This window comes from Haemaphysalis longicornis, unplaced genomic scaffold, assembly GCF_048455015.1.
Source record: "Haemaphysalis longicornis isolate Haplotype H1 unplaced genomic scaffold, Haemaphysalis longicornis Haplotype H1 scaffold_10, whole genome shotgun sequence".
Classification (NCBI taxonomy): domain Eukaryota; kingdom Metazoa; phylum Arthropoda; class Arachnida; order Ixodida; family Ixodidae; genus Haemaphysalis; species Haemaphysalis longicornis.
This window is the reverse complement of record NW_027526204.1, coordinates 100040518-100051134: the sequence shown is the minus strand read 5'-3', so window position 1 is coordinate 100051134 and position 10617 is coordinate 100040518.

Genomic DNA, 10617 nt, shown 5'->3' with positions numbered 1-10617 from the left:
TCACACACCGAATTAGCCAACTTACCCATGGAGATTCTCATCGTCCCAAACAAGCCCTACATAATCACCACAAACATCGACGTCGTCGACGGGCTTGTCAACGGAGCGGTGGTAAGCTTGACGGGTCGAGTCTTTAAATGATGTGTAAGCGAATGTTTCACGGTTTTACCGATAAGCATTTTAGCTTCGCCCCTCTCATCATCATTCACTTCGTAGAGATGGTGGGATTTTTTTGTGCATTTCTTGAACATGTAATGCTCCTTTCATTGTTTCATTCAATTTGCTTACTCTCCTTGCTACTTGTTTCTGATGCTAGCACACTCTGCGGAGAGCTACTTTAACTAGTACTTATCTCAATTTAATTCACCAAGGCTCCTCGTCGGTTTGCGCCCTGATCCTATCCAAGTAAAGGCAAGTTCTTCTCGTGATACAAAAGTTGTCTACTGTAAAATTAGCTTTTATGGACAAAAAAGAATGTTTATAAACAGCGTAAGAAATGCCGAAGGGTACGTTAGCTTATGTTTGATGGCATGGTCAGCATCTAGTGCAAAGTCCAGGTCACGTTTTTCTTTGTTTTTAGTTTGAAAAGCAGAGGAAAAAGACAATTTCCTCTGATCAGACATCAATAGGAAAGACATCAATCGGAAAAGGCATGAATTAAAAAGCCATCAATCGGAAAAGACTGCCTGAGTGCTCTCATTTTCTGACTCGTTCTGCCCCACTATGCTGCTATACGTTTTTTTATGGACTTGAAGACTTCCTGAGGGCACTACGTCATTTTACTATTTTTTAAGGGCGCCGTGGTGACTGACTTCGCTTTGTTGCTTTCATTTAACCTAAAAGGTCAATGGGACAACTTTCTGTTATCAACAATTTAAAATTAGCGGCACACGACTGCCAGGCCTCGGGCACTGCTGGGGACCGCTCACGCCAGCACGGCCCGAAAAATGTTTTCTTCAAGCCCGACCCTGGCCCGGGTTCGAGAAAATCCGGGCTACCCTGCCTGTGCCGGGCCCATGGGCCGGGCCGTGCTTGGGTTGTCAGCCGGCCCGGGCCCGTGCAGTGCACTAGCGCAAACCCTTCCACTCTGGGCGAGGAAGCGCTAGCGACGCTCTCCTCCTTTAGCGGAAACAACATGGAGCGTTTTTCTCGCGTCTTGCGGCCGTAGGAGTCTACCAGGGGCGACGTGAAACAGACTTTGCCGAGGACCAAATTCAACAAAGAGCCGATTTGGCGAATTATGCGGTTTTTACCTAACAAACCAATCTGGCAGATTTCGGTAGTATCGATTGTGCTCTCCAGATTTTTTAGCGTCACCACCAGGAGACCCCGACGGCCGCCAGACGCGAGCGAATCCTCCATGTGGTTGCCGTTTTAGTGGGACGAGGTTGATCCAACGCACCTCCGTCCTCTCCCTACGGATGCGACTCGGGACGCGCGTGAGCGATCGCGGAGACCGGCTTCGAATGCGCAGCAGACTTGATTGATTGATTGTAGGGTTTAACGCGCCAACGCAACGGAGGCGATGAGGCGCGCCGTAGTGGAGGGCTCCGGATTAATTTTGACCACCTGGGGATCTTTATCGTGCGCCGAAATCTCGAACACACGGGCGTTTTTGCTTTTCGCCTCCATCAGAAAAGCGGCCGCCGCGGCTGGGAATCGAACCCGCGACCTCGTGCTCAGCACCGCAACGCCTTAGCGCAGCAGACGGTATACATAATGCGTTTTGCTACTCTGCCGTTCTTGCATCGGCCGTTGTTCTTGGATGCGTGGGTAACGGCACCCACCATGTTGATTAGCGCATGCCTTAATTGCATAAGTTCGCTATCTAGAATGTCCCGTAAGTCTCCGCACATTCTCCACCCCTTTGGTAGGTTGCCCCGCGTCCGCGTGGCGATGGTCTGCGCCAATTGAGGTCAGCGGACGAGCGGCGATGCCGCCCGTCTTAGCCTAGAGGCTTAAAATGTGTAGCGGTTTCAGTGAGCACTTTTGACCAACCTATGCAAGCGTCTCGTCAGTGCATACGTAGGCGGACGCTAACAGCCGCCGCTGACGGGTGTATGCCCCAGGGGCCCGTTGCGTAGTGCAGCGCAGAGTTTTAAAGCAAAGCTTTTCCGTTTTCGTGCAGTGATTTCTTGGAGGATGCGCAAGGTGACCTTTTGACCGGAGGCACAACCCGGCGACGCACCCCTCGAAGCCTATCCCGTGATTCGCCGGGCCCGCTTTCGGCGCTGCGCACAAGGCCACGTTTTCCGTCGTTCTGCGCCAAAAGAGCAGCGGTCGCCGCCGGCGCTGCGCCTGAGGCAGCCGACCACCCCCCGCAGCATGCGGCGCTCGGTCGTCTCGGGCAACGTGACTCGTCTCGCGCCCGGCGAAGAGGAACGCCGCGTTCGTCCGGCCTCCTTCTGTGAGCGTTGCATGGAACAGAACGGCTTTCAGACGTGGTCGGCAATATAGCTAAATCAAAGGTTAACTAAGCGAAACCAAGACTCAACCAAACGCTCAATTTAGTTTGATATCACCAGCAAATTTTGCCACCAGTATGGTGAAGCGTCGAAATTCGGGCTAGATCTTGGACTGTTACCTTCACCTTTTAAAGCCCTGTTCGGACCCTGTGCGATCGTACCACCACTCTGTATGGCGCAATTCATTCATTTCTTTCCCATGCCATTAATTCAACATTGATCACGCCACGTGCGCTTCCAATTTGTTAGATAAAAAACAATTTCTCCATCTTCCCGTAGGGGAACCCTGAGTAGTATGCGAAGCAGTCATGGGTCGACTCAAGTTCCCATTAGTTTTCAGTTCGATCGCTGTGTTGCGGGAGGAGAATGAGGGGAGCGGAGCGTGCGCGCGCGTCATTTATACCGCGGAGCTAGAGTGGCGCCCCCAGCGGAGTTATGCCGCGGCTACCGTCGCGTCTCTAACACTAACCTGCTTCGCATTATCGCGCGCGGAGCCGCAGGTGTTGCCATTAATTGCGCAATCCCGGAGAGGAGAGGAGCTTCGGAGAGGAGAAAAGCGTCGGAGAGGAGAGGAGGTATGCCTCGCATACTACTCAGGGTTCCCCTACGGGAAGATGGCGACGGTGGTTGAACGTGAAGCTATCTCGTGACGGATTGTTTGGTTGGCCAATCCCTAGGAGCATCCTGCCACAATCATCATCAGCGGTGCCTGGCCAGGCATGCGCAGTGAGGGTGTGGTCCTCAGGGTTCCCCTACGGGAAGATGACGACGGTGGTTGAACGCGAAGCTATTTCGTGATGGATTCTTTTGCTGGCCAATCCCTATCGGCATCCTGCCACAATCATCATCAGCGGTGCCTGGCCAGGCATGCGCAGTGGGGGTGCGGACGGCGGACAACGACGAAGGATGGAGGGACACAGCTCCGAGCATGAAGTGCTTCGCATTTAAAACATACATTCATCATATAAATTTTAACACGTCCCGCTGTAATCCTGTTGTGTATCCTGTTGATAACCGCTATTTCGGTATGTTGAGCTAAGGCTTCATACAAGGGGTAAATTTTTCGCGTGTGTGGGTAATTTCCGGAATTGTTAGCAGCTTCCTGCGGCAATGCATTTCGTTTCAAGGCAAACAAATACGCATACTGGAACATTCCTTACTTTATTGAATCAGAGTATCTGCAACGTATTATTGAAGGCTTGATCAGCAACTTTGTTATTAAATGTATGTTTTCTTTTATTTTGTATTTTACAGCCACAAGGTACACCTGGCTTTTGTTACACTTTGTGGTGAATCACGGAGTCATATAAGTTCAGAAGAACCTGCGTTGGACACGGGCGCTTTGTTTTTAGCCTTCATATCAAAAACGTCCAGATCAATGAAACCCGCGTAGTCGGAATAAATAGAAGAACGCCTTTTAAAAAAGCCATTTTATCGGGTTGAATGCGCGATTTAACCACGCACGTCAGAGTTTCAGACTGTCACATTTTGGAAGACACGTTTTGTTCAAAGCGACTCAAACAAAGCCTATGGCCTATTTTTAATGAACATACTAGCGTGCTACGGCATAGCATTCCAACCGGCAACACATCTAAATTGCCGAAAGGTGCGAAAGCCCTGGGAAGATCAACAACTTCTTAAACAAATTAAAAGTAGAAACTCAATGTACCACTCTTTTGTGTGAACCCGTGACCCTAACCTTCTTCTCGAATTCAAGAAGCATAAAAAATACTGAAGAGTGAAATGACAAATACCAAGCTCACATACTATGATTTCCTCCTCGAGGATATATGTGGCGCTTCAAAAAATATTTGGGAAGCTGATTGTGATAACGGTCCGCAAAAAGTGCACGCAGTCGCATGTTGCTCGCTTGAACAGTAGACTGGTAGAATCAGGATAAATGGCAATCACTGATTGATTGATTGTAGGGTTTAACGCGCCGACGCAACGCAGACGATGAGGCGCGCCGTAGTGGAGGGCTCCGGATTAATTTTGACCACCTGGGGGTCTTTATCGTGCGCCGAAATCTCGTACACACGGGCGTTTTCGCTTTTCGCCTCCATCAGAAAAGCGGCCGCCGCGGCCGGGAATCGAACCCGCGACCTCGTGCTCAGCAGCGCAACGTGGCAATCACAATGAATTGCATTTCATCACAGGGCTCTTACATTGCTGAGGTCGATGAAGAAAAAAGGAGCGCTCTATTGGAACTGGCGCAAGTTACAAACTGTATCTTTTTTATGTCCGACAAACGCGACGTGGTGGAAACCTTTATTCCTTACCTTAAAAACAACGTCGCATCTGGCAAAGATGGTATCGCACGACTTCCCGTTAAAGACACCTTCTTTACAGTTAGTGGAGCATTACCTTTTATAATTTTACATTATCGAACGGGGTTTTTCATCGAGAATTGAAAGTAGCGCGAGTTAGGCCAATTCACAAGGGCGGTGGCGATGATCAGTCGTCCAATTACAGGCCAATCGCTGTGTTGACTGTCTTTTCAAAAATATTTGAAGATGTAATACATGTTAGACTAAAAAAACTTCTTCAACACACACAAAGTCATTTCACCTTATCAGTATTGCTTTAAAAAAAAACAAGTACACACGCCAAGGTCTACTTAATATTAAAGGAGCCATGAATACGAAATAAAAGTTTGTGCTGTTCGAAAGATTTCATGTTTTATAGTGCCCCCAGCGCTTTTCCAACTGCAAACGGTACTTTGTTCACTAAGAAATAATTGATGTAATTAAAATTGTGATTTTCCCACGAAATCGTGTGTTTTCGTGGTATGCAATGACATTACAGGAACCGACCACTCTGCAGCTGATTGGGAAGCCTTGTTTACCGTTAGTGAGCATAGATGGCTGCATCATACCGTGACAAGCAGTTTTCAGCCTTTGGTTTGTTTTTGACCCTATTCGAACCTGGCTTGTTTTTGCTCAGGGAGAAAATAATCGTTTTGTGAAACATAGTGCTCGCTTGACAAATATGGTCACGCAAGACGCCGTTGTTGACCCAATCGGCCAGTGTCATCTGAGAGAACCCCAAAGACCGGCCGTCTTGTGCAGCTAAACCAAGCATAGCGCGCGCAGTACCAACAGCAGCACGCATCGGTACTTCTATGTTTACGTGGGCTTTCGGAACTTCCACTGTTTGTCCCATCAGTCTTACGGCTTTAACAACAATATGCCCTAAATTTAGGTGCAAATAGCTCGTTCGGCAAGCTTATAGCAGAGTCCTTCAATGCTTCTCTGGTCATGAAACTCCCGGCCAAGTTTCGCAAGGGGAAAAAGGCTACCGCGAGTGGCGCCACCGCAGATCGGAGGGCATTGGGCAGCCGCCGTTGGTCTGTAGCCAGACCGGCCGGCAGGAACACAGTAGCAGCGTGCCCAATCGCACCACATTTTTTTTTGCCACTCACGAAATGATAGGTCCACTTGAGCAGCCCACCACACGTAAAGCGAAAGCGCACTGCTGATGAGGCGTCGAGGGTCTGTTTCATCTTACTCCGTGTTCGTTCCCTGCCCAACGAGCTCTGTCCACGCCCCCGGCTGCCCTCCGATCAACACCAGCGCCGCGGCGCGGCAGCGCACGAAGCTCTCCCATAGCGTGACGGCGAAGTTTCATGACCAGAAAGGCATTTAAGGACTCTGCTGATAGGATTTTCATTATTTGCGTTTGCTTTTGCCGCCAATTGCAGAGCTGGCTGCTATGACATCATATGTTCTGTTGCGGGAAATGATCTAGTGGGTCGCATGCCCATTCCTTTTGTAAGTGCGAATGCACTTCTTAAGCGAGCCTGAATCGTTCGCCGCCGTAGTCCGCATAGCAACAGCTGCGGGTGCGCGCGCTCCTCGTCTTCCCTAGCAGCGGGGGGAGATGGGCGCGCGCTGCCTGGCCGCGTCCCCATGGCTCATTCTTGTTGTGGTTCCTGCTGACATGGCACATACCCACGTGGGAGATTGGCCAGGAATCGGGCGTGAGAAGGGCTAATGCACCCGCTTAAAGGAGTACTGACACGAAATTTCAAAGCTGAGATCCGCTCTAGCAATCAAGTACAACGACAACACAAATAGGTGTCTGTGAATAAATGCATCTTTCTTTCTTTGTAGTTGTGTGTGTGTGTGTGATCTCTCTTTCGCGAACATTACCGAACCGCACAAATTGAACTCGTGCATTCGCACTTTCACATTCTTCCCCTCGGGGAAATGCGGGGAATTTTTTTCCTAATTATGTAGCTTATTTCAGCAAAGTTCACGTTGAAAGTTTTGTCAGTATGATTCTGACGAGGCAATCTTTTGAATGAACCAAACTTGTGCTTTCTCTTCATGGCTCCTTTAAGGACAGTACAATAGAATATATGGAGGGACAAAATTGGCTCCAATCCACCCTGCGGATGTGTTTTTAAAGCAAAGGTTTATACACCACCTAGCACGGGTGGCTACGGCAGGCTTGGTTTAATCCCACGTTATACTGCACCTGTAATTCGTTCTTTATTATTTCACTCAACACGACATTAAGAACGGCCTTATGGTCGGCGGGATACAAACACAGACTTCGCGTTTTCAGAGAAGTTATATTATTCGTGAACGTCAAGTGAATGCACGTTCCAGGAATGGTAGACGGTTGTTTGGTATCGGAGTTACACTGGAGTCCAAGCTCTTCGAGGGCGAAATGGACGAATTACTGTCGCGTGCACGGCTCCTACACGTGCCGTGGGCGGAGCGCACAGCGTCGCGACAGGTCGCTGGACGCTATCACGTGTCATTCAGTGAAAACGCATGACATAAACCCACAGCTGGGCTCGGTAAGTACACGGTCTGTCTCCCCCGTCTCCGCGTGCGCTTGTAGCTCAATTGGTAAGACAACGGGCTCTCTCTCCGCTTCTCTATTCTATCCAGGGTCGATTCCTCGCGGTGCCACTAATTTGTTTTATTTGTTCGCCGGAGTTTTCGGTTGACGCCGACGGTCGCGGCTGAACCCTTGGCTGGTAGAGGTACGAACATTAACTCTAAAAATTTGCACTGGGTTATTCTTGGTCCAGTCAAAAGAATTTGACTCTATAAATAATTGAATATTGCTAAGAAAGCTGAAACGGTAAGGAATACGCGGAGTAGCGGCTGACCTCTTAGGAAGCTTTTTAAGTAGTAGGGAGCTATTTGTTTGCGGGAACGGTCGCCAGCCCTTCCCGCAACTGACGCCATTGCGCCAGAGTGCCTCTCCACTGGAAGACAAAGAGAAAAATTAATGTTCGGTAATTAACGTCCCGAAGCCACACCTGCGTTATGAGGGGTGCAGTAGTGTAAGCAAGCGGATATTTTGACCAGACGGGTGTCTTTCACCACTTATGACGAGCTGTCGCGACTTCGCATCACGCCAAATGTAAGCCGCACAACCAGAAGAAAGAATCGGTGGCCACAACACCCTCACTAAGACGGAATCCACACATCGATGGCAAGATATGGAACAAGTGGCATCATATACCTCATTTCAGTAAAGTGCGGACCGCTACCATGATCACCGTTCCTCTGTGGCCGTCCATTTACACCCATACTTACTAAAGGAAAGTAAGTATTCTGATTGCAATAAAAATGTCGCCACTTAGGTACTTTGCAGAAAAATTTAAGGAGTTGCCATACAAAATTTCTTTCTGAAGAAACTTATCATGTACTGGACTATAAAGGAAATTAGGTATTGTGATTGCAATAAAAATGTCGGCACATTAGGCACTTTGCGGAACAACACAAGGAGTTGCCATAAAAAATTTCTTTCTGAAGAAATCTATCATGTACTGGACCATAACGGAACGTAAGTATTCTGATTGCAATAAAAATGTCGCCACATAAGGTACTTTGCGGAAAAACACAAGGAGTTGCCATAAAAAATTTCTTTCTGAAGAAACCTATCATGTACTGGACTATAACGGAAAGTAAGTATTCTGATTGAAATAAAAATGTCGCCTAATTAGGTACTTTGCGGCAAAACACAAGGAGTTGCCGTAAAAAATTTCTTTCTGAAAAAACTTATCATCTACTGGACTATTATGACCTCTACTTTTGTTTTTGTGCCATAGCCGTAACTTTCCTCCGAAAAGCCCGGTATGTGTAAAAGTTCTTCTGCGGCTTCCCTATCAGCAGACTAGCAAAGCGGTAGCAGAAATATTTTGTTCATGCCTTACCGAAAATTCAGGCTGGAAGAGGTTCATGTGCGCTCAAGTCTTAACACAGGTGTTTCCGTTCCCTGCTTCCATCAGGAAAATGCCGCCGCTGCCGGGAATCCAACCTCGTCCTTGGGCTCAGCAGCGCGACGCCTTACCCACTAAGCCACCGCGCCGTGTTTTTCACCGCAATTCACGCCGACCTCTGCATTGCGTCACTGAACTAAAACGCGGGGCGGATGATTAACCTCAGTCCCTTAAAAATCAAGGAAGGCATATATTATGGGCAGAAACAAAATAACATAAAACACTGTATATGGCGCTAATTGCATGAACTTCAGAACTACTTTTCGATATTGCCGTGGTCCTTTTCCCACCGCAAGCTGTGTTTTGAAACCGAGGGGTGGCCCATGCGGACAAGTTTAAAGTTACCCTAAAAATAGGTACAGATTTCCTTCCTTAGAACATTCACGTACGAATGCTCGCATGGCTCTAGAGTCAAGCTGCAGAGCTGATGTCACACTCGCCAAAAAAAGAGAAAATCATTAAACAATTCATCGGATGTTACACGTTTAGCCAAGGGAAGAGCAGGAATAAGACAAGAAACAAGAAGAAAAGAAAGAAAGCCACTGATCATGAGCCGAATATCTCATAGCCTACCTCAATACAAACTTACACTCAGCGAAGAAAATCAAGTGAAGACCATAATCAGGACAGCATATAAGGCAGCCCTCAACATCGCTATTCTATAGCGTAAGCTACACTGCCCGAGTTTGAGCAGTTTCGCTTGGACCCTGAAGGGCCGGGCTGCGCAAGCGTGAGGAGCATTGGATTGAAATGGATTAAATTGGATTGTATTGGACTTGATTGGGAATCCAATCCAATTGGAGTACGGGTGTGTCGAGAATTGGGTCAGCACATTCACCGGTCTGCGCATTCCACAGGAATTACGTCATGGCCGCGGCAGATGCACTGGCGCCTGCGCGTGCCCAGCTGTGTGCCTCCGTTACACAGTAGCCAAGTCTCACGCTATTAAGACTTGGCTACTGTCTTACTAGTAGCTAAGTAACTATACTCGGGAACAAGTTAAGAACGGCACCAGCTCATGTACGGTATCACTCCGCCTAAGCGACGGACCCGGATGTCAACGGGCGCGCGCGTTTTGAAAGGAGACTGCCACGAATGCGTGATATCGTCTGCCTTTTCTCACGTAGTTTGTTTGCCGTCGCTGCAGAAGTTTATAATCATATTAGGTCCAACAAGATACAAAAACGGCTCGTGCCATGTTCAAAATATTCCCAGTAACGCGCTACTTGTGCTGCGCGGAGTGACATCCGGCTGCGGTGATGAGGCACAGCAGCAACTTCGGTGCCGTTCTTAAGTTGTAACCGAGTATAATAGCCAAGCCGTTTCGGGTGGCTCCCGGAGAGCCGGGCTGCACATGCGCGAGGAGCATTGACTGCACTAGACTAAATTAGGCTGAACTGGAATGGACTGGACTAGATTGAATTCGATTGCTGAACCTTAGCTTACGCTACGTATATCCTGGAATAGCCGAACTAAGCCACTGCTATTTTTTTTACCGTGAGACAAACTGGCAACTGGTGGGCCACCAAGGTAACAGATCGGACACCCACAGACGTATCGAGAAGAAATCCAAAGCCTTTAACTCTATGGAGGGAAAAAATGAAAAAAAAAATCGGAGAGACAATAGACTCGGGAAGCGCAGCTCCCTGCCGGGAGTAGGTCACTGGGACAGGTCTGTAGTCTGCAATAGAACTAACTTGGCTGTTGATGACGATGATGAGCAATGGGTTCTCCAATTGTGTCGGTAAAACGCTTTGGAAGAAAAAAGAGAAACCGCTCTCCTAGCCCCAAGGGTGTGGCCCAAAAGGCAAAATTGGGTTCGGTCATCGCCATTCCCCCCTCCGAGAAGTATCGATTGCACGCAATCACGGACCATGTCACCGATCCTGCGACTACGCATAAAAACTC